At 40.2% G+C, this 24,595-nt stretch overlaps 1 long non-coding RNA gene across 3 annotated transcripts in view; it reads left to right on the forward strand.

Annotated features, from left to right (window-relative positions):
• Positions 1-259: 259 nt before the first annotated feature.
• LOC134164436 (uncharacterized) overlaps positions 260-24,595 on the forward strand; it is a 65,109-nt gene continuing 40,773 nt past the window's right edge. For all 3 annotated transcript variants that reach the window (XR_009965140.1, XR_009965139.1, XR_009965141.1), the window contains exons 1-3: positions 260-553; positions 15,691-15,852; positions 22,245-22,292. This is a non-coding gene — a long non-coding RNA (uncharacterized LOC134164436). The remainder of the gene's footprint in view (positions 554-15,690; positions 15,853-22,244; positions 22,293-24,595) is intronic.

Below are 24,595 nucleotides of genomic sequence, written 5' to 3' on the forward strand. Positions count from 1 at the left end.
CAGCAAGGGTAGCGGCATGTTTCCGCGCCGCCTGCTCTGCTGTCTCTCACACACGCACAACTTCGGTCCCGGCTACTGGCTTGGAGCTGCCGGTCCAGCAGGATGGTAGAAGCCTCCCCCCACTGCCCTTCACCCTGTACACACAGAGGGGTCCTAGCGTTAAAAACAGTATCAAAGTATAGAAGCAAAACAGACCTGTTTTACTTCAGGGATTAAAACGTGTGGGTTTTATTACTCCCACTCCCCCCCCCCCATTTCGTCTCATCACCTACCATTAACTAATCAGCTTCTCCAGGTAGCACAGCTGCTTTCCCTCCTCTGAAATCACATGTGACTCCATCTTTCTGGTCAAAAATATCTTCCTGGAACTCCAGACAAAGCAGCAACACCTCCAGTGTTCATCTTTTTCGTGGCCACACTTCCTGCAGGAGCAAAAGGAGCAGAGCCCTTCCTCAGGCATTGCCTTGTGGCCAGTACCAGCACAGCCTGGAAAGCATTGGCAGCAGAGGACAGTGGGGGCCTGGACACTATCCCATGCACTCCCTGCACACAGGTGAGTGCGTTCTGATAGATATCCCTAGGCAAACATCGAGCATGCAATCTAACTTAAATGCAGATGAATGCAAAGCAAAAATAAAGTTTTCTCCTGTCACAGGAGAGATTTAGGGCTTTCCTCCTCAAGTTTCTTGCTGTTCTGGTTCCATACTGAACTCTGTAAGTAGTCATTTGTACATGTGCTTTCTTTTGTGTGTGTTTCACTGTAGAGACAGGTTTGTCATAGTATTTCTTAAGGTACAGCTTTTTCAGCAGACAGCAAGACCAATATTAAAGTCAGGTCACAATTTCCATTACAAACACTGATTTCACAGATTTTAGTACCCTTGAATAAAAACGTCCTGCACACAGAAACAAAATGCTGCGGAAAGCAAAGAACTAAAGTAGAGGCACCGGCTTGCACCTGCTACCGCTGCTTATATGAACCTGTTTCCACTTTTCACTAATCAGTAACCCAACCTCTTAAAAACTGTATTTTTTCCACTGCAAAACAAAGCAGACATGTTGTGCTGCTGATGTCTGAATGCCTATCCTGATGGACTATCATGACAGCTGCAGTCAAACCAGTGCAGCCACTGTTGTGCAGTGAGGACAGCAGAGTCTGTACTACTGTTTAAACAAGTATGCTAATGAACGTTTGTTTTAGAAAAAATAAGAGACATTTGAGCACCCTGAGCTTAAAATCATCATTTAATAATGGGAAGTGTTTTATGTCCTTTCAACACACAGGCACGATGCCACAACTTAAACAAGCTGCTTAATTTTCTCTCTAATGCCTGAATATATGTGATGGGCATATAGTGCTGTATCACCCTCAGCTGGGAATTGCCTTAACTTTATTGTTTTCTGTCACTGTATGCTCTCCCAATGTTTTAGTGATTGTGAAAGATCAGTAAGGAAGAATTACTTCAAAACTCTTTGAAAAGGAAAAAATCCACAAAGGAACTTGAAACAACAGTAAACTTGAGACCTGTTGTACAGCACAAAAGATCTCATGAGGAGGCGAGGAAGCCCTTCAGTTGCAAAAAATAATGAGAGAGATGCCACTGCAGGATCACTGGCAGGAGATATTTAAGAGAGAAAAGATAAGTAACTAGCTTTTGAGCAGCATTTTGTTCCCAGGGTCCCATCCTTGTGGATCGATAAAATACTTCTTGTCAGCTGAGATTATGAGTTACCACTTATGATGTTAAAATGGACATCTTAAATATCTTTTCATCAGCCTTTCCTTCTAAATTAAAATTGGTGTGCAAAGACTGGTCTGAGTTGAAGGGGAGCATAAGCAGCGCTGTACTTTGTGCTGGCAGTACATTAACGATGACCAAGGATCCTTTAGGCACAGTTTCATCACACTCACAAGGCCAATGCTGGCCCATGGGGCAGTACCACTCTGCCTGCTAGAAATTTCCATCCCTTTTCTGGTTCTAATACCAACATTTGTCAATTGATCTGGCAGTAACATTTTTATTTTTCTCTTTTGGGTGAAGTTTCACCATAATGGAATACAAGTTACAGAGGTAGCATATGGGAAGTCAGTGGGAACTAGGCCCCAGGTTTCAGCAGCAGTACAGAAGCCAGTTTGTGAAACTGCACTTCCACATGCCTACAAAACAGGAAGCAACATTTGTCAAGGCAAATGACACCTTTTATTAGAAGACCTAATACAGCTGGGAAAAAAACTAGCAGTCTTACACACTCAAGTCCTTCTTCAAGAAACCTATCTGCTGAGGAATGGATTTCCCAGTGTTTAACACTGGAAAAGGCAGTTACCTCTCAAAACTAACCAACAAAACCTTTAGTAAGTCTTTGGGCCAGAAAGCAAAAAATGATCCCACAGCTTGGTAGTGATCCCACAGCTTGCTATCTGGATGATTTGTTTGTAAGACCAACTGCAGTTCCTGTTGCAATTAATAGTAAATGTTGTGATTATTTTACAAATAGTGGAAGTATTCCAACTGGAGAATACAGAAAACTTGCAACAGAATATTCTTGATCCAATTTGCTAATATGCTCTCCTGAGAGACTCAGATTCTGTCTCCAAATTGGATGGGCAAGTGAATTTAAGCCTCTGTTCTTCTTGTGCTGTTGTGCTAAGCAGGTGAAACAAGCTTCTGCTATTCAGTGTCTACTGGGTGTAGCCACCTTCCATTTGCCTCCAGGAAGGCTGTGCAAATAGGTAAGACAGGAAAATCTATCTTGTAAAACTTTCATCATCTTTGATTTGGTAAGAGTGCCATAATGTTTAAGTTATAAACAGTTTTTCACATAAACAGTGACTGAAACGTAGTGGATTCTGATCTTAGCTTTGGTTCGTAGCTACCGTCTCACAGGGGAGAGCTCTTATGAACTGTCTTTAAGTGCATGAACCTGTTCTCTCAGCTACTGAATTTCTTTTCTCTCTTGTCTGTCCTCAAGGTTATTCAGTTCCTCTTTATCATACTGTAATTCCCTTGCACAGTACCAGTGTTTCCCAGCTGCGTGCCAACAGCAGTTTTCATTAGCAAACTCTTCATTATTGCACAAAGGTTGTTAATGAAAGCATGACATGTTTGTGCCCAAGAAAACTCCTTGAAGTTCTTTAGTAGCAAACTCCCTTTAGCCTCAAAAGACCTCTTAAGGAGGTGCCAACCTCACCTTACATCCATAAATCCCAAAGCTTCATTATAATGCCCAGTGTGTGATTTACCTTAATCTGTTAAGTACAGAATTGTAATGCTGTAGTGAGCCATACTTGCAGAAAGGTGTAGATTTCTTTGGATGCAGCATGTCTATCCTAATGCTTGCATTTAAGCAGAGAAAAGATGATGGCCTAAGACAATAACAATTTACCAGAGGAATAAAAGGGAAAACTTCTGAATTACATCAGAATCAGACAAAACAAGATGATCTGACCTGAACTATAGTGGTCCGAGTAAAATCCACACTGATGCTGGAATCTGATTCCAGCATGATCAAAGAGGTAGCAAAATAATCTTTATTAATTTATCAGGAAATAATGAAGAGAGAAAATGCTTGTTTTTTTCAGGAAGCAGAAATCTGTATGTATCACACACTTTTATTAAAATACAACAGAGGATACAGATTAATTAATTAGTCCAAGAATTAGTAACCAATAGAAATTTATTATTACCATTATCATTATTATTATTAAACAAAATAAAAGGCCACTAGATTCATGTCACATGCCAAGTAATTAGCACAATTGCCCATCAGCTTGGCTAGCTGAAGAAGGCAATACTGAGCCTTTGAAGGGAACATTTTTGGTCCCATCACAAACTGGTTCTTGGAGGTGTGCAAAGAAGTTCTTACAACCAGGGTGAATCACTGACCTGGCTTATCTGGAGCCTGTAAAATGAGTAAGACACACTTACTGTGTCACAATTATCAAAAGATACATCAAAGTTATTTAACAGCTACTGCAAGTAAGCAGGGAGACCGAGTTCTTGTGTTGTTTCCTGATGCTGTTGGATAAGGATCTTCTTCCCTCCACTTTATACTTCACTCTCTCATAATTTTTCACTCCTTCCAGGTTCCCATTACTGTGCAGAACCCATCTTCTCTCTCCAGTCAAGAACTCTGTCATATCCACCTTGGCATCAAGCCTTATTTCTTGCTTCTTGTGCTGTAGCATAGAATCACAGAATGGCCTGGGTTGGAAGGGACCTTAAAGCTCATCCAGTTCCACCCCCCTCACAAGGGCAGGGACACCTTCCACTAGACCAGGTTGCTTCAAGCCCCATCCAACCTGGCCTTGAACACTGCCAGGGATGCGGCATCCACAACTTCTCTGGGCAACCTGTCTCATAATGAAGATTTTATTTCCTGTTATCTAATCTAAATCTATCTTCTTTCAGTTTAAAGCCATTCCTCCTTCTACATTCCCCCCCCCCCAATATCTAATCTAAAACTATCCTAAATCACTTGTTCCTTTTTTCTGTTTCTTTTGTTTCATTCCTAGCAGATTTTTAAATTGCTTTATTCTACACTATATTTATTAGGAGGTTAGCTCATAAAACATGGTTGATTTGTTTCCACAGCATTAGCTTTTCTTTCTAGTCTGTTATCTATAAGGTCTCTGGCAAGTTTATCTGGGGCATATCAACCTGCGAAGCACTATGTATGTTAGACAAAATAATAAGTAACCCAAGACAAATGTGGCTGCCTACAAAAAGTACATTGGAAGCTTTATTTAATTCGCTGTTATTTATATTCTAAACACATATATGCACCTGAGTACAAGAAATATCATGCAGCTCACCTTTCAAATGAATAAAAAAAGTAAACTATTACAAAGATTACAGCATAGTTAAACTAAGATTTCTCAAATATGTTTTATATATTACTCATAAGAATATTATAATTGTGTAAGAATTATAATTCTTATAATTATTCTTATTCTTATAATCTACACAAAAAAGTATAGCCAGGAGTTAATGAATTAGGAAATACTAGGATTAAGACTGTGTATATTCATTATGATACGCGTCTTTACTACATGGACATCTGCTATTTCTTCTACCTGACCCATGCCTTATTTAGAGTTAGGACAGATTGACTGCTCTCTTATTGAACTGCTATCCACTGTTTGCTTTTGTTTTTATTTGTTCACTGTCAAAAGCCAGTACTTTACTCAGCACAAACTACTCCATTACTGCTTTAAAGGAAGAAATTTGGACTTTAGTATGACTCTTCCTCCCTCTCCTCTTACATACAAATGATTTCATTGCAGAAAGAGGGCATGTCTGTACTATGCAATGGGGCATAATGCAGAGTTAATTCAACTATTCCAGGAGCTCCATGGCAAATACAGGTCATCCTGTGCACATCAGAGGATAAACTATCATGTACAAAGGGCAGGTTAGAGCAGCCATACTATAAAACACTTGACTACTTGTTTCACTGGTTTTGGCTGGGGTAAAGTTAATTTCCTTCATAGCAGCTGGTATGGGGCTCTGTTTTGGATTTGTGCTGGAAACAGCACTGACAACACAGACATGTTTTCCTTACTGCTGAGCGGTGCTTGCACAGAGCCAAGGCCTTTTCTGCTCCTCACCCCACCCCACCACCAAGCAGGCTGACAGTGCACAAGGACTGGGAGGGGACACAGCCAGGAAAGCTGACCCCAGCTGACCCAAGGGATACTTCACACCATGTGGCATCATGCTCAGCATATAAAGCTGAGGAAGAAGAAGATATAGGGGGTTGGTGGGAATGAAGGCATTTGTCTCCCCAAATAACCATTATGTGTAATGGAGCCCTGCTGTCCTGGAGACGGCTGAGCACCTGCCTGACCATAGGAAGTGGTGAATGGTTTCCTGGTTTTGCTTTGCTTGTGTGTGCAGCTTTTGCTTTACCTGTTAAAATGTCTTCTTACTTTTCTGATTCCCTCCCTCAGCCTGTTGGGGGAGTGAATGAATGGTTGTATGAGGTTAAACCATGACACTAGTACGCTAATCAGAGATGACATGCTGTCCTGCTTGCAGTGCCAAATGTGGCTGAGAAATATCTTCTGTGCTGCACTGATAGGAGAGGGATGACGGGCTTTTGGCCTCAAGCCTGGTTTTATAGGGAGGATGAAATCTACAGAAAGTTTTATCCCTTAAACTCTATGGCCACATGTATTGGGTTTACATGACAAGGTTGGCAGCGGGAAGAGAGGGGGGGCTACAGGGATGGCTTCTGTGAAAGCTGCTAGAAGCTTCCCTTTATGTCTGATAGGGCCAATGGCAGCCAGCTCCAAGTTGGACCCACTGCTGGACAAGGCTGAGACCTTCAGTGACAGTGGTAGCAGGTAATGCCTCTGAGATAACATAGTTAAGGGGGGGGGTGTGGGGGGGAGGGAATTACTGGATAGACACTGGACAACAGGTAAAACCACTTTTTCTCAGGCAGTCCTTGACTGATTAGCCCCACATACCCTTGACCAGCAACCCCTCTTGATACCACAACCTGTGGTATAATACCAGATTTTTTTACTGGTAAATCTAAGAGGTAGTGTGTAGTTCCTTAAAATAGGGACTTCTTGCTTCTTAATAAGGAGATAAACATGCTTAAATGTCTGAAAGCCAGTAGAAAATTATGATATTGGGTGACTTCTGATGGAAGAATCAAATTAGGGTTTTCTCATCTCATTCACTGTCACACAGTAAGGGGCACACACCAGGATCTTTAACTCAGTAAGGCATGGAAGGTAAGTGAGGTTCAGTCATGTCTTCATTGGCAATGTCTTAATTTCATGCAAGTGAACATACCGATTTGCTAAAAATGCTTCAGTTTGCTTTAAACTAAGAAAGAAAAAGCTGTGTTCAGCAGGAGTTTGTATGTTACACACTCTGTTATCTTCATAAATACAGTTTTAATTTATAATATGTCATTTGAAAATAAACTGTTCGAATGAAAAGCTTTACTCAGTAGATCTCTGTATATGCCAAGAGAACTGGAGGTCAGCCTGTAGCCTCCAGAAGAAACTGTTTACTAATTCATGCAGTGTTTCACAGCCATGTTATAAGGACACAATAGTAGCATTTTTGCTTCTGGGTATTCTGCAGTGGTGGAGTGTATTGGATTTTTCTCACTTGCCTGTCATGCCCTAAGGGTGTCTAGATCATTAATGATCAATAGATCCGTTTAGAGAAGAATGATAATTCAGACAATTGAAAAACATATATGCTTCCTTGATGGGTCTGTGGTATTAGTCACAAATGAATTTGCTGTTTAACCCTCCTCTGGGTAATAAATGTGCTATTTGGAGAGCATATTTTAGAATGCCAGAGATGCTAGCTTTGACGATTCCATAATAACTGCAGTGTGGTATTTGGTTTATTTCTCTAAACACTTTACAAATATGCTCCCTTTAAATTTATTGACTACACTAAGACCCTGAGCTCTCTTTAGGCCTTATGACTTCATCATGTATTTAGTTACCACAGCAGCCTCTGGAATTAGAAATGTATAAATATTCTCACTTAAGGAGCTGCTCAGTGTTTTCAAATGTTTTTTGTAAGTCCAAAGCAGGCAAACCCAAGATCCAAGAATACAGAGTCCTTAAAGAAGCAGGGATGGGGTCTGCACACAATAGCTAGGTGGTCAGGTGTGCGGAGGAATGACAGCCCCACACAAGAAAACACCCATCTAAGGAATCGCTTTCCTTCATATAATACACACACTCCTTGCTTCTGCATATGCCACAGACATACACACATGATTCTGTCTCCGTCCATCCTTCCAGCAGCTTTGCTGACTCCTATGTACAGGACACATTACCCAGTATTCTCTTGCCGTCTGGTCTATGCACCATCCTGTCTTTCCTCACCTCCAACATGCACGCTCCTCATCATTACGGACACCCTGCTATTCAGTCTCTTCTTATTTGATCTTCTTCCTGGACAAGCATCATAATTTATTTCTTTAGTGACTCCTGAAAATACAGATTTTTGTCTTGCTTTAGCCTAATGAAAACAAGCTAGACAAAAGTTATTGCAGGTGAGACTGTATAGCATGTACAAGTAAGTACCTGGTATAATGTCCTGGGTTCAGCAGTAGCAGTCATTTTTCTCCTTCTTGGTAGCTGGTGCAGTGCTGTGTTTCTGACTTTCAGCTCGGGAACAGAGCTGATAGCGATGTTTTGGTTTGGCCAAGGACTTTGTGAGCCTCATGCTCTGCCAGGGAGGAGGGGAAGCCAGGAGGAAGCAGAGACAGGACACCTGACCCAAACTGACCAAAGAGGTATTCCATACCACAGCACGTCATGCCCAGGATGTAACTGGGAGTTAGCCGGAAGGGCTGGGAGACTGCAGGGTTGGAGGAGGTATCGGTCAGAGCTTGGTCAGGCTGGGGGGGCGAGTTATCAGTCGGCTGGTGGTGAGATGATGTATTCTCTTCCCTTGTTATTTCCTTTATCATTATTATCATTGGTGGTAGCAGTAGTGATTTGTGTTATACCTTAGTTACTAAACTGTTCTTATCTCAACCCGTGGGAGTTGCATTCTTTTCGATTCTCCTCTCCGTCCCTCCGAGAGCAGGGGGAGGGCAAGAAAAGGGGGGGAAGTGAGCAAACGAATTACCTGACTGGGTTTAAACCACGACATATAGTAACCACAGGTACCTTGAGCCAATTAACATTAACTGAAAGGATGGCAGGGAAACTCAAATTTCTCTTATTTCTCATTTTTTTCCAGTTCTGATGGAGATCTTTTTTTCCCCAAGAGTTTATCTATATGCTCATTAATCTTTATTATCAAGTTCACTATCTTTGGAAGGTTGCAAGACAGACTCACGGTCCATCATTCCCAGCATCCTTTCTAGAGGACATTTTCATGGACAGGACTTACAAATCTTGCTATCTTCCTGCTTATACTGAAATAACTTTTAACTAAGATTTTTATTTTTTTTTTAATCCTATGCAAGGGGCTCCTGAAATTCTCTCTCAGCCTTTTTAATTTCCTGGTTACATTTGATCTTCCATGAGTTACAGACTTTCCTGTTCTTTTCTGGAGGACAAACTTTCTGTTATAAATGCCAGTCCCTTCTACATGATAATCACCCTAATTTTCTACTGAGACATGTAGGGTTTTTACTGGATCACTCTGTTTTCTGTTTTTATCACAGGGTTTGTCTTGAATTCTAATACAGTCTCTAGGCTACCCCTAGGCTTTTTGCCTTTTAGCCTGCTCCTCCATTAATACTTTCTCTTCCTTTTGACTTTGTTAGTATGCAGTTCCCTTTCTTTAAATTGAACAGTTGTGTTCTGGATTTATTTTGTTTAGTCTCTCCTTCTGCAGTGTTAAACCTAATCACATTGTGATTGCTATTACAGAGCAGCTCTCCCACATACTTCTTGAGCTGGTCCTGTGCCCTGTTCAGGACCAAAGCCAGAACAGATCTTTTCTGGAATTGAAGACAAGTTGTTCTGGAAAGCAGCTATTTGCTGCCTGAAAGAAAAAACAACTGGTTTAGGTCCTGTCATTGATGATGAGGCATTAATTCTGTTGGTAGCTGAAACATCCCAGTATTACTATCTGTCCTGGATTCGCAGGTTCTCTGAACTCTTATCATCTACCTATATCCCAGTTGAGGGGTGGAGGTAATTATACAGTCCTAACACCACATTTTTATGTTACAGTGTGATACTTCCAAACACGGGGATTTCATAGCATTTTCTCTTTTTCAACAATAATTTCATTCTGTTACACTTCATTTTAGACTCCAAAACAATACAAGCCCTCCACATGCAAATCTGTCGATTTGTATAAAGTTAGCTTGAGAACATCATGCCCAGCAATTACCCTCCTTCTGCAAGGTCTCTGAGCTGCCTCTGTCAGGCTCATCATATAAAACCAAGCATCACGGCTCTCCCATCTCATTTTCCAGGCTTCTAGCACCAGCAATTTTGCTCTTGATCTGTGCTAACTGTATCAGCCACACTGTCAACCAACACAGAAAGGAGTCTGATTTGCTTTCCCTGCTTACTGCAGTTTTGCTGCTTTCTTCCCAGCCTTTTCAGACACACACTGAGCATTAGCCACAGCTGATTTGGGGGATCATAGCCATCTGACATTTGTGCTCCTCTACAACTGTCAGCTTCCTACCAGTTTTTAGTATTTTCTTAGGTTTTCAGGGCCAATAACCCAGCTGTTTTCTAACCAAGGTTTCAACCCTTCCTTCCTTTGCCTCCTCTTCTGAAATGTTCCCCAGTTCCTAATGTACATAAATGTCTCATTCTAATGTCCAATACAAATAATTCCTATCAGAATATTATGTTCATGTCTGTTCATGAGCATTGATCATCATCATCTTAAAAACTCCCCATCTAATGCAGATTCAACTGCTACCAGAGCACACAATTTCTTGGATGTTTAAATTTTGTGAAAGGTTATTAACATGCAGCTGCCAGATTATTAGCAGGCAGCTCAAGTATCCTATTTTTTCAGACAATAACAGTATCAACACTGTAGTGCAAGCTTTTCCCAAACAACTTTTATCAATTTATCTCCATCATGCCCAGGAGAAATTCCAGTAGGGAAAAGGGATCGTAGTGCATCCCATGAAGCCTCATTCATGACAAGCTGTTACAGATAATGATTCAGAGAGGTGGAAAAGGATGTGGGGCAGCATCCAGAAGCTGGGGAGTAATACTCTTAAGCAACCTAGCGCTGGTTTGCAAAGTTCAGATAAATAACAAGCAAAAACCATGTTCACTGGTCCATCATCTTCACCTGAAAGGGTGACAACCACACTCCAGCACATGAATAGAGGGGAAGTTCAAGTTAGTTTATATACCTATATATATAGATACATAAATACCCGTATTTTCAGGAGTCACTAGGGAAATAAATTATGATGATCCTGTCCACGAAGAAGATCAAATAAGAAGAGAGTGATATATATATCTTATATATATATATAAAAAGAGCATCCCACCCCAGAAATGTCTTCCTTAAGAGCAGAGTAGATATATTTTGACCTGCTGCACATCTGTGCTCTCATTTGGACCCTAGCTTCTGAAATGACAGGTACTTTCTCAGGAGAGGGAGGACTGTTAAAGGTCTAGCAACTATACAGAGGCATACCACAAACAGTAATGACTTGTGTCCAACAGCAATTCAACTTTAAAACAAAACCCTATCTCTGAAGTACTTGAAAGAATCACTACTCCCTATGACTAAAATAGGCAAGCTATTGCCCCTCTTCATTTTGTGTCTTTAGTTTGACTTGCAGAGTTATTCATCAAACCAAATACAGCTGCATATCTGATTTACAATGTGAAAGGTATATGGTAAAAGTCATCTTATTCAATAGAAAGTACACCATTTGAAAATGACCAGTTGCTTCCCAGAACTCCTCAGTCATATGGTGACTGCCATGGTATAGATGAACAATAAGAATGAATAAATTCATGTTTCAGATCTGTACAATTTGTGCTTTGGAATATCTGGAATAGCAATATAAAAAAGATCTCTATAGCAGTCTGATTAGATCAGTGAAAACAGGTAAGAGAAGCCACAGCTGCAGAGAGCATTCTGAAAGACAGGTGAGAGTTAATGGTATCATCTTCATGTCAGAGGAATGTCATGAAGCCTTCATCACACCTGGACAAGACATTGCTGTAAACTAAGAATCAGAATGGGGAAAGGGTAAAGAAAAACACTGAATATACTCTCTGGTGTGACAAGCACATTCCTCCTTGTATGAATATGCCACAGATTCCATGACAACAATAAGAACTAATATATTTATCAGTTTGAAAGCAAGTCTGTCTCTTAATGCCACAGTTTGCATTCATGGGCCTAGGATAATTTCAGAAATGTTTACAAGAAGGTACCATGGCTGTGTAAGGGATTAGGTGTGCTCTGATTCACCTGTGACTTGCACTTTGGCAGTGTATTTTGAAAAGCGATGTTTTCCAGGATGGTAACTGCCAGCAGTGTGGGGTGCTTTAGGCAACAGTGAATACAAAGTCTACAGTGCAGGAAGACTGATCAGTTTTGAAGCAATTGTTGTGCAACAAGGAAACATACTTACTGATCCATAAAATTAAAATAATCTGTGCCCTTTCTCTTCAAGCACCACACATTTAATGAAAAACACAACTTGGTGAGTCTGTCATCTCTCACCTCTGTATGCCTGCAGACACAGTCTGTTTTGACTTCAGCATCATACCCATACACCGTAAAGGAAGGATTTTCTTGGATACATACATATTGTTTTGAAGAGTGAAACGAATGTCTTAGAGTTTAATAAGCTGAAAGTCTTCAGTGAAGTTTTTAGTCCTTCTGCAATATCCATTTTATCCTCAACAAGCAACTCTCACTCCCTCAAAATGAAGTCTTTCTATTCACATTTAGAGTTCTTGTATATCCCTCAAAATCCAAGCATGGTTTGCATGCTGTCTGTCCTGAAACTGTTACTGACATAAAGAAACACTGATGTTCAGTACAGTGGGCATTTTCACATATTTCTTCCCAACACCTTTCTTTGCCCAACCAAATACTGTGTTTTTCCTGACACAATGACAATTTCCAGAAGCAAGATCCTGTCACCTTCCTTTTGCTTTAAGCACAGCTACTTGGTCCCATCACTGTCTTTGTGTAAGCTTCAGTATTCATGCGGCTGGGAGGTGAGCTCAAGCCAGTTAAACATCACAAATTCTCAACTTATATTTCAGATTGGTTACTCTGCACAGGTGCTACATATAACACAGGAGCTCATGCCAGCACAAAGAAAGCAACAGAATTAAGTGGTCCAGGTAAATTCTTCTTTCAGCAAAAGCCCAGGGAAGTTACATTAAAGAGACAGATCATCACTGCCTAAATATTTAATCAGAGCAAAATGCATAACATTCTCCAGTAACAAGACCCAGTTTATGAGTTCCCACCTGTGGGAACAGTGTCCCCAGTAGTGTCAGGAAAGCAAAAGCCTTTGTTTTAATAGAAGAATAGATGGTAAAAGATGCAGCTCATGCAGGTCGTCACACACCATGGTCTTCTGACAGTTTCACTGGTGATGTGGTTGCAAAGGCACACCAGAACCTGGCAGGTTTTTAAAATCAGTAGAATAGAGTTTGTTATGTTCATCTTCAGTGAAAAGGAATGATTATATAATTCACTGCACAGTGTACAGAGAGTCAGTTTAGGACACACAGTAATAGAGCAGCTGAGTGAAGAGGGAAAACAGAAGAGGGTTTAAAACAACTCTCTAAAAATGCATTTTGATGTAGTGAAATGAGACACTTTCAGAATTCATAATCACAGAACAGTTTGGGTTGCAAGCTACCTTTAAAGATCATCTAGTCCAGCCCCCCTGCAATAACCAGAGAAACCTTCAACTATAGCAGGTTGCTCAGAGCCCTGTCCAACCTGACCTGGAATGTTTCCAGGGGTGGGACATCTACCACCTCTCTGGGCAACCTGATTCTGAGTCATCATCCTCATCATACAAAATTTCTTCCTTGTATTTAGTCTGACTACACCCTTTATCAGTTTGAAACCATTACCCCTAGTCCTATCCCTACATGCCTTCGTGAAAAGTTCCTCTGCATCTTTCTTGTAAGTCCCCATTAGGTACTGGAAGGCTACTAGAAAATCTCCCCTAAGCCTTCTTTTCTCCAGGCTGAACAACCCAACTTTTTCACCCTGACCGCACAAAAGAGGTGTTCCAGCCCTCCGATCATCTTTGTGTCCTCCTCTGGACCCTCTCCAACAGGTCCATGTCTTTCCTGTAATGAGGACTCCAGAACTGGATGCAGGACTGGGGGTGGGGGGGGGGGGGGGGGGGGGGGGGGGGGGGGGGGGGGGGGGGGGGGGGGGGGGGGGGGGGGGTGGGGTGGGTGTGGAAGGTAGGGGGTTTGGGGGGGGTGTCTCACCAGAGCAGAGGGGGAAAATCACCTCCTTCAACCGCTGGTCATGCTTTTTTTTGATGCAGCCCAGGATACAGTTGGCTTTCCAGGCTGCAAATGCACACTGCTGGCTCATGTTCAGCTTTTCATCCACCAGTATTCCTCAAGTCTCTCTCTCCTGAAGAGTACTCTCAATCTTTTCATCCCTGAGCCTGTATTTATACCAGGGGTTGCCCCAACCCAGCTGCAGGACCTTGCACTTAGCCTTGTTGAACCTCATGAGGTTCACATGGGCCCGCTTCTCAAGCTTGCCCAGGTCCTTCTGAATGGCCTCCCATCCCTCAGGCGTGTCAACCATACCACTCGGTTGGTGTTGTCTGAACACTAGCTGAGGATGTACTCAATTCCACTGTCTGTGTCACTGAGGAAGGTATTAAACAGTACTGGTCCCAACATGGACCCCTGAGGAACACCATTTGTCACCAGTCTCCACCTGGACATTGAGCCATTGACCACTACCTTCCAGGTGGGACCATCCAATTCCTCATCCACTGAAGAGTCCACTCATCAAATCCATACTTCTCCAATTCAGAGAGAAGGATGCTGTGGGACAGAAGCCCAGATAGATGACATCTGTAGCTCTTCTCAAGCTTTAGAATAAATACTTTACCACCCAGTACAGATTGTTCGTAGCTGGCTCCTGAAAGCTAAATAAACTTTTATTTATGCTCCTGATTTTTGAAAGTGCCAAGAATGTTACTGCTATTCCTGAAAATTTTTCTCTAAATAAGGACTACAAGACTGAATTGAATATGAAAGTCAAACAAGGCTTGTTATGTATAGTAGTACAAAACAATACTTTATTGTACCCAGACTTGAGTTTTGCTTTTTGATGTGTTTTAATTCTCTTCCATCTTGCCTCATTCATCAGTGTATATACAAAATACATTCTGAACAACCTGTATTTTTTTCAGAATCTTCTTTCAAAATACAAAGAACAAACGGACACCAACCCAATGTTTTGAATGGCTGCCTACATAAGGAAACTGTAGTTGCTAAGCTCACTGCTCCAAGCAGTCTCATGTGCTTTATAACCCACAGTATTGGCACAACCCAATGTGCCAGTGGATGACCAAAGTGACCAAGAGAGAGATCCTTCTTCCTCTGTGCAAAACCCTAATTGCATTGTTGAAAATAGCACTTGCCTGAAGATGCAAATTTGTCTAATGCAGAACATTGGGGGAATGGCAAGGGAAAATATTAGAGAAGTGAATTATGTGTCAAATGCAAACAGAAGACCTAAGTCTCACACTGCAATCACAGGAAAATATTAGGCGCATTACATTCACTTGTACTCTTCAGTGTTACTGCAGAAGTTATACAAAAGTTCTTACTAATTTTATTCAAACCCTATGTAGACATGAAAGAATTCATCCTGATATTATGATAAATGATGAAACATAACATTAACATAAACTTATATAAGGAACCATGCTGACAGAGTACATGATTCTTCATTTTATGTTTTTACATTCCTCTTTCCAAGAGGCTCAGGCAGGTCTCCCATCAATTACGCTCATGCAAAAGAAGAATAACTTCAATGAAGCTTGTATAAATTAATCATTCAACTAAGAGGCAATATGTCATAGTAAGCTGATTTTGACAAAACTAGTAGATCAAAATAATAAAATTTAAAACCAAAATTATCTATATTGTCTAAGGAAAAGACTAGTAGTTTTTGAACAGATAACTGTGTATATTATTCTTTCTATTTCACTATGCAAAATTACATGTGTTAACAGCAGTCATCTGGCTGTGCTTGTTAGAAAACAAGCTCCAACAGAACTTGGCTTTCCAAGACACCCTCTGCTCTGCTTCAGACCCTCCCACTGTCATTCTGCACCTCATAACTAGAGTTTCAAAGTCTCCTGCACAGTACAGTGAACTCTACCTACTGGATCCAGGTAATTTTGTTAAACAGCAGTGTAAAAACAAAGCCAGCTAAATACCGGATTAGCAGATGACAGCTCTTCAAAAATATTCTCATTAAAGTTGCTCAGAGCACCAGAAACAGGTTTTATGTTAAAAAAAATTAAGCTCCACGGAAAGCTTCCTCCCTCTTACCATATCCTTGAGGACCTGTGAATACTGTTGTGGGTGGCAGTGTGTTGGCAGAGCAAATGCCAGCAAACTGCCTCCACTCACACAAGTGATTGATTTATCAGTTTAATAGAGCTGTAAATCAAGAAAAATGTTCCTCAAGCCTTCACAGTGAACTAAGAGCAAAAAATAGCCAACAAGCTCTTATGCAGAATAGAAAATTTAAGTACCTGTAAAATACAGCATACATTGCATTTTCCTGTCAGGAGCCCACAGAAAATCTGACCGCTGTGATTCTTAGCTACATGACACACTCCTTGAATCCTGGTGACAGAGCCCTATAACATTAACGCTGGGTGCTCTTGCTTTCATCTGTAGGGAGTGCCCACATGGGTTTTCTTACATTTTGCTCCATTTAAAACAGAAAGAAGCCAGTACAAGGGAGCTAAAAACAGTGCTACAGGGCACTAAAACAAGAAAGGATCTGCCAGCCGTATAGCACAAACAAAATTATTTGCAATCATTTGGTGATTCTGTATTTACAGAATTCAGAAAGCTACCAATGTCTATAATTGTTTGTACAAGATATAAAGTGTTGGTAATGCATAGAATCCCTCCAAAATTCCCAAATGATTCCTTCAGTACTTTTCTCCCTCCATCTTAAATACATCTCTGTTCTACTACATGCTTTTTTATTTTTTAGTTTGCAAAACTGTTTCTAGCATATATCATGCTATTTCTGTTCAGAGTTTCTCCTTCTGCAATGCCTTTCAATTATATTGACCTTCATTACCTTCCACATACCCTCTGACCTTGAGAGTCTTTAATATGTTCAACTTTATTAAGTGTGGTCTTTTCACTGTGATGCCAACTGTCTATCCCTTCTTACCACAACTTGTATAATGTTTTTACATGATATTTAATTAGAAGTCTAAGCTCTGTACTCACCAGAAATAAAAGTCAAATAATACTGATCTGCTTTACAACAACAACTTGTTTTTACTATTGAACAAAACCCCAAAATCCCCAAAATACAAAGAGCTTCCAAATTCTCTATTATATCCATAAAAGTCAGCAGTCTTGTGTATTTAAAAGCAATTCAAAATATTTCAAGAGTACTAAAATGCTTATTTCTTCTTCCAATAGTCTAGAGGCATATGCACGTGCCATGTTTGGCTATTGGATTAAATGCACTAAATGTTTAACATGCATTAAATATTACTGAAGAAGAAAACAGTGAACTCTGGCACTTGATGATTTTGCCTCATTATTTTTCTTGCCTTGCCTTTCTCTGCTAGAATTACATCAGCAGGCTGCACCCTCAGCCTTTCTTCTTTTCTAGAAAATAATCAGACTAAAATTAGGTTTTATATAGTGCAAGTATGATGAACTTCGGTGAGAAGACTACATCCCATGAAATTAAACTTGTTTACTTGCTTCAGTCTTTTCAAGTATTGTAGCAGCAAATTTTAAAATACTGATACAGCAAATGATCTACAAAGCAGAGAGTCCAGACAATAGTGATGTGTGATCCAGTTTTATAGCAACACAGTCTGCATAGGCCTGATAGCCTTGTCTAGTGCTGACTCACAGGCACACATGCTACTTGGAAGTAGTATCTCACTGTAGCTGTATAGCTGGTACTAAATTCTCTAGTTTCTCAGATTTTTATCTCAGGAGCACATTTAAAAGTCATTAGTTAATGATATTTAAAGGAAAATTCAGTTCATTCTAGAATCGTATTTACCATAAGTTTAGCAGTTTTTCAGAAAAATGTCATTTTCCTGAATCAACTCTCACACTGGGCAGACCATTACAAACTTAGAATCTCATTTTGGCTTCAAAAAAATCAAACTTCTTGAGCCAAGTCAGTAAATAAGCTGTTTGGTATGGTCAATAAATAACCAATTTAGCTCCTTTCCAAATCCATTTATAGGCAATCATGCAGACATTATGCAGTTTTGTAACTGATATCTAAATGGATACATAATAATACATTTATTAGAGTTAATAATTCCTGTTGTGCTACTAAATGGACTAGCATGGTTCATCACCATCCCTAATAGTCTCTTTATGAACTAAAAGGGAGGCTGTTGGGGAGTGACTGGTATACCACATGAACAAGGCTTCTTTAATGCACTGTTTCTCATTTCCAGAGAATAATGTTCAAACACAGGTGTCATGGGCCTACCATGTCACGTTAGGACAGATTCATTCTCACAACTTTTGTCTGAAGAGCGCAGTGACTGCAGCAGATAAAAACATGGAGAAAACTTGAAATCTTTTTTTTTTTTTTAATGATACAAAAATAAGGTATTAGCCATGCATATTATCCACCTTGAAAACTTGTTCTGCCATTGCATTTCCCATAAAAATGTGCAAAGTTAGTTTTCATCTGTCAGCTAAAGCTTTCAGATCTTCCACACACACTTGATAGCCCTCAAGCAATTTGTTTTGCAGTTACAGTTGGAGAAGAAATTGCTTCTCTCCCAAATGAAGTGCTCAGGACACAAACCAAGCTGCAGAAAAGTGATTCTGAACCCCCTCTTTGTGTTCCTCAGGCTGTGGGTGAGGCTGTATTTCCTCGTAGACCCTGGTACAGGCTTAGTTAGCCCGAGCTCATGCTTCATTTCTCAGAGCTCCTTTCCAGGCCCTGGGAAACAGATGTAACACGGTATACTTCAGCTACTTCCTCATCTCACCCTTGGGCTGTTATTTTTCTTATATTGCCATTATGTTCCTCATGTCAGGACTATAAGCAGGGCTGGTGTGAGCCATTACATGAATTACCCTTTCCAATCTTGAAAAACAGCCAATGAGCAAGGTTATTTATTAAGCTGTTTCCTGTCTCTAAGGTCTCTCCTATTTCTAGAGCTGGGGATTTTGCACACAAGTCCTTTCTATTTAATTCCTAGAGAATGTTCCTTGACATTGATTAAGCCAAGATCCATTCTTCCCCTACTGCTTGCTAAAACTTCTTTTAAAATACTTAAAAATGCTCCCCACTTAAGCTTCTCTTCCTTATCAAAAAAGAGCATTTTTAAATGGGAATAAAATGAGCATTTTTAAAACAAAATTCACATGCTTGTGACCATTTAACTAATATATTGAAAGCCAAAAATATAGATGGGAAGACCAATTTTTATCTGCTCTCCTCTGTTGTTTTAGCTGTGTGCATCCCAAGCAGAAGCCTGTAACAGCCCTTCATGTGAACCACACAGAACATCTGTGATACCCTGGACAAAGGCTCATCTATGCATGAGTGCCCACTTTCCTGCGAACAAGAAAAGTGACTCACCATCCTCTGATGCCTTCTACAACCAGCCCTGGTGACTGTGGAAAGAATTATCATATTTTGTTACTGACAGGGCATAGAAAAGATATGAGAAAGAAACAATAATGCTTCAGTGTCAATAGCAATAGAAATGACTTGCTTAATCTGCCGGTAGCCTGAGGTAGAGAATGTCACTGAAAGCTTACCTTCATAATATTGCATTTGCAGGCCAAGCCTTGTCAATCAACAGTCTCATTTATGGTTTTATATCTCTAATCTATCACTGAATAAAAGTTTTATTAAAAGTAACTGACAATATCATTCCCTTCCCTGTCACCATCTTAGCCTGAATCTCTGTCCATTCCAGATACACTGAAATCATCTATGTGGGATAGCATTTTCCAAGGAAAAAAAACCATACCAGTGCTGCCTGCACCCCTCCTCCTTCTTCCCCTGGTTGCCTCTGAGTAACCATTCATAACAATATTAAGCCAAAATGTGTATTTTAAGGCTGCTCATGCCTTGCTTGAGTAAGTCCCAGTGAGGGGCAATAGCATGGGGGTTAAGCACAGGCTTGCACCCTCCTGCTCAATGCCATGCTCTGACAGTTACTGCTCATCTTGATCAGTGTGACTGGTGCAACCACGAGACTGGCTGGCAGCATCCAGTTGAGGCTCACTGGCAGTTGTCCAGACAGATTTTGGTGTGGAGCTGGCTTATCCCTCCTGTCCTCATTGGCTTGGGTTACAGATCTGAACAAAGGCTAAGGAGTTCAGTGGAAAGAGATGTTCTTAAGTGTTCCTTCCAGTCTTTGGAAGGCAAGTAGGAGGAAAGGTTCCCTGTTCCTTCTTTTTTCCACCTAAAACATAAATGGAATTTTGGCTTCATAATGTCTACCAGTCAATGTTATTAGTATAGATCAGTAAAGCAGCTTTCCTAGGGTAGGACATGGCTTTGCACTCACTACTCAAGCTAACCTGATTTTGAGCTGAGTGCAGCTAAGCTGAACTGATTTTTGTATAAGTTCTGTCCAAGACAAGAATGCTGTCTAAGCTAAATTGAGTGAGCCCTTGTTTCACACATCCTATTTATTTTATTTGTTTTAATTAATAACTATTAAAATATCAGCTTTTAAATAAAAAAAATACAGTTACATTAGCTGTTACATAAGCACTAATAGATTTAGAAAACAGCTGAATGAGGAAAAATATGAGCTGTATGATAGACAAGGTCCTCTCCATGTCCAAAAAGTGTGCTTTTAAGGTCGTGACTTGTGACTAGCATGTATTTTAAATAAGAGGTTCCCTTTTTATTTTAAAGAATCGTGCTTCTTAAAAGATTATTCCAGAGTCTCTCACCAGAAATTAGTTTCTTAAGAGCCGAATTAATTCTTGCTGACTAACACATAATCAGTCACCCAAAACATGTGCCCAGAGAATCAAACAGGCAGCAAAATTTCACATAGCTCTGGAATTTATGTGTTTCAAATATGTGCTAAGTATTTCAAACCGATTCTAGGATGTTTCAGGTCTTAAAGTCTGCTTTTAGCTACTGTAGATCATTGCTTCTGCTTTATAAGAAACATTGTTTTACAGGTTTATAACTCAGTTATAAAAATGTGCTTCAGGCTAAAGCTCAGTATAAAAAGGTTGCAGCTAAAGGGTAATTTTTTTTCATTACAACCTTTTTCTGCTTTGTGTAGCTAGTTAAGATTACAGATGTCCTAAAAAATATCCCATTGCAGTGTAGGATTATGACCAATACCAGAAGTTGATTTATACTCTAAACTGCAGGGAAGAGAAAGGTAATCCAGTTTTAAAAAGAAACCAGCACCACCACCCAAAATGCTGCAACTATGAATTTTACATGGTCAAGGGTTTAGATTTTTAAGGAAATGTAATAGAACATGTTTTTTTAAAGAGCTGTAACTTACTGTGCACTTCAGACTGTACAAAAGGATGTGACATAACTGATGTATTACTGTTACCTACTGGGAGAACTGTGATGGAGTGCTCCTTCAGTGAATATCTATGTATTGACAACCTGGAGTTCTTTAATGCCTGGAAAATAACCAGCTAAAGTTGTTCTGTCTGTTCCTTTCAGTTAATGCAAACTTCAGAGGTTATTTATCTTAATATACAAATACATACCCAGGGTTAATAGGCCAAGCCTAGAATCTAGTTCAAAGAGGTATGCCAAGTACCAAGAGTAATGCTCAGAGACATGGCTAAACATACACAGATCGCAGATAAAATGCACAGTTAACTGACTATTGAAACAACTGGCTTGTGATTTTCCTGCAAGTCAAGATTTCATTCTCCATACATAGGTGACCCAAAGCTTCTACAGAGAATGTAATATTTCAAGGTGTCTGGAAGAAGGCCTGGAATGCATAAAGAGAGAAAGAGAGGGAGAAACAACTTTGAGAAAAGTCCTTTTCATGTAGAATGAAACCAGATCAGAAAATAAACTTGTGAGATTCAAACTTGTACTGTGTGTACAGCCCCATCTTTGTGAACATGCAGGAAGTTGGGCCACCACTTTTAGAAACATTACCCTAAACATAACTGGGAAGAAGTCAAGAAACTCAGACTGAAATACCTGTGACCCTCCCATGAGCATCACTTGCACAAGCTCAGAAGTAATTTAACAATCTCAGAAGCAGAACACATTTAGCTTAATGATAATAAGGGAAAGATTTCAGGGAGGCAAAGTTCAGCAACTTGAGCTTGGTTTTATGTTCAACTATTTGGCTCATAAACGCTAAATAGGTATTAATGCCTGTAGGGAAAAATAAGTATTAAGTTACATGAAACTACTGTAAAAAGACAGGGTTGGGGTTTGTTGGGTTTTTCTGGGGGGAGGAGAGAGGGTGATTTATGTTTTTTTTCTAACAACTGCAGAAGGGATATTATTGGGAAGTAGATATATGCTTTTTCCCCAGCCTCATCCATAGTAAAAGGAATTACTGTATTTTGCTAGGTTTCTGGACAAGTTGAAGCTGTACAGTTGATTGGAGGGTACTACATGGTAAGTATACTCAGTGGAGAACATATGCCTCAGACCTGAGCATCCACAGCACATATTCTGGTTATAATACTGTGTTCAGATATCAGTGTGAAACTTTTTGGACTTACTGTTCATTTACTACATAGTTGTTCTAGGCATACAGGGTAGAGTTACGCTTCCTAGGAACATCAGAGCTGTTGCTTTTACATTTAAGACAACCCAGAGAAAACAGTTCTAGTTCCAGTGGTTATAGATATAGTTCAAATGCTGATCAACTTCCCACCCCATGAGCTTCACGAGAGTATTTTATATATCTTTCAGAATCATATGGTCATAGGTGTTATAGGACAACCCACTTATAAATTGCTATTCATATCCTCAGCAGTAATGCTTCCCTGATGTTCACTAAATAAGCTGGGCTGCCGAAAATACCTGGCAGCCCGCCACACACCATCATCATGAGTTGGGGTTATTTAGCCTGGAGAACAAAAGGCTTCCGGAAGATCTTACAGCAGTACCACTACCTAAAGGGCCAACAAGAAAGCTGGAGAGGGGCTTTCGACAAGGACATGTAGGGACAGGACGAGGGGGAATGGCTTTAAACTGACAGAGGCGATATTTAGATCAGATACAAGGAAGAATTTCTTCCTTGTGAGGGTGCTGAGGCACTGGCACAGGTTGCCCAGAGAAGCTGTGGTTGCCCCATCCCTGGCAGTGTTCAAAGCCAGGTTGGACGGGGCTTGGAGCAACCTGGTCTAGTGGAAGGTGTCCCTGCCCATGGCAGGGCGGGTGAAAGTGGATGAGTTCCCTTCCAACCCAAACCATTCTATGATTCTGTGACCATCTAAGTATTAACTAAAAATACAGAACAGCAATATGTTTCCATGGATCAATAACAAAGTGCTTATGCCTTCTTAGAACATCAACATTATGAAGACTGTTATGTACATCCGATTTTGCCCAGTGTAGTCAAAAAACCCCACAAACCAAAACATACCACAAAATCCTGTGAAAATGACTTATGAAAAACTTCCTCCTCATCTATGTGATATTAACCTGCAAACACTGGTGATGCTCCTTTTACTTTTTATGTAGTCATCAAGCTTTGACTTTATCAATAATATTCATAAATATTGTTAGCTGACTAGAGGCTAGATGCTGCTCTATTTTTAGTTACTATTTGGCTGACTAAAACGATACATTTATTACATATTAGTTGCTATTCATACCTGAATGACAACAGTGGTGATTTCACAAGTGGCACATGCCACGCCAGATACTACATCAGGATTTACCTGAAAGGTTTAACTTTGTCTTTGGGTGTTTGAGAATTATGGGAAGAGTATAAAAAATTGAAATCTACTGAAGCAGGAAAAAACCCAGTATTTTCAATGGCAATCTAACTTCATTCATAAGAGTGAAATTTACTAATGATTAAAACTGGAAAGGAGCAAAGCCACCGTAAACCCTTCCTGGTTTCCACCTTTAGATTCCATCCTTCTGGAAGCAGCTTGCTCCTATCAATCCTGCTCACAGCAGTAAACCCATCAGTTTTAGAAAATCTGGACAGACAATGCACGACCCAGGTGATAACTGTGGTTCAAAGACCTTTTAGACAGACTGCTCACTTCAACCTCCTCAGTGAAAACATCAGCATACAAGTTTCACAGATCTGTGTGGGATTACTTCCACAAGCAGTAACGCAGCATGATACTGGGCAGACACTTCCCCAGCATGAGTAAAGAAACTTAACTAAAAAGAAAGAAGTAGGAAATATTCCTCATTCATTTTATTTATAATTTCTGTTCTTTCTGTACACTGTATCTGGACAATGTTTTAAACCACCCTGTTATTCGGCCTCTTTGTGCTCAGGAAGGAGGACATAACTTTAATCACTGGGATGAATTCACAGTTAAGTTAAAACAGCGCAGCCCTGCTAAGGGGGAGAAGCATTTATCTGATGAAATGTCAGAGGGAATTCTGCAGAACTGCTGCATCCCTAACAACAGGGCTAAAGTGATTAAGGTGCCCATGCAGAAATACACCCTTTCTGCTTAATTTAATCCCTAAATCTCATAAAAAATGGGATACAAGTACACACTCTGTTTGTACTAACGTGAAGAGAAATGCACACAAAAAGAAATGACTCATAGTAGAGACTCAAGGACCTAGAAGAGACTGTAATACTGTATCTAATTTTGGAAACCCTTGATGATTTCTATCTCCTCTTTCAATGCCAGTGGAAATAATGAAAGTTAATATCAGGTGCACCAATGCTTCCTGGCAGTTTTGACCTTTAAAAGAAAGAACTTGGATTTACAGAT

This window comes from Pezoporus occidentalis, unplaced genomic scaffold, assembly GCF_034315485.1.
Source record: "Pezoporus occidentalis ecotype Australia unplaced genomic scaffold, CSIRO_AGI_Poc_V1 ctg22, whole genome shotgun sequence".
NCBI lineage: Eukaryota > Metazoa > Chordata > Aves > Psittaciformes > Psittacidae > Pezoporus > Pezoporus occidentalis.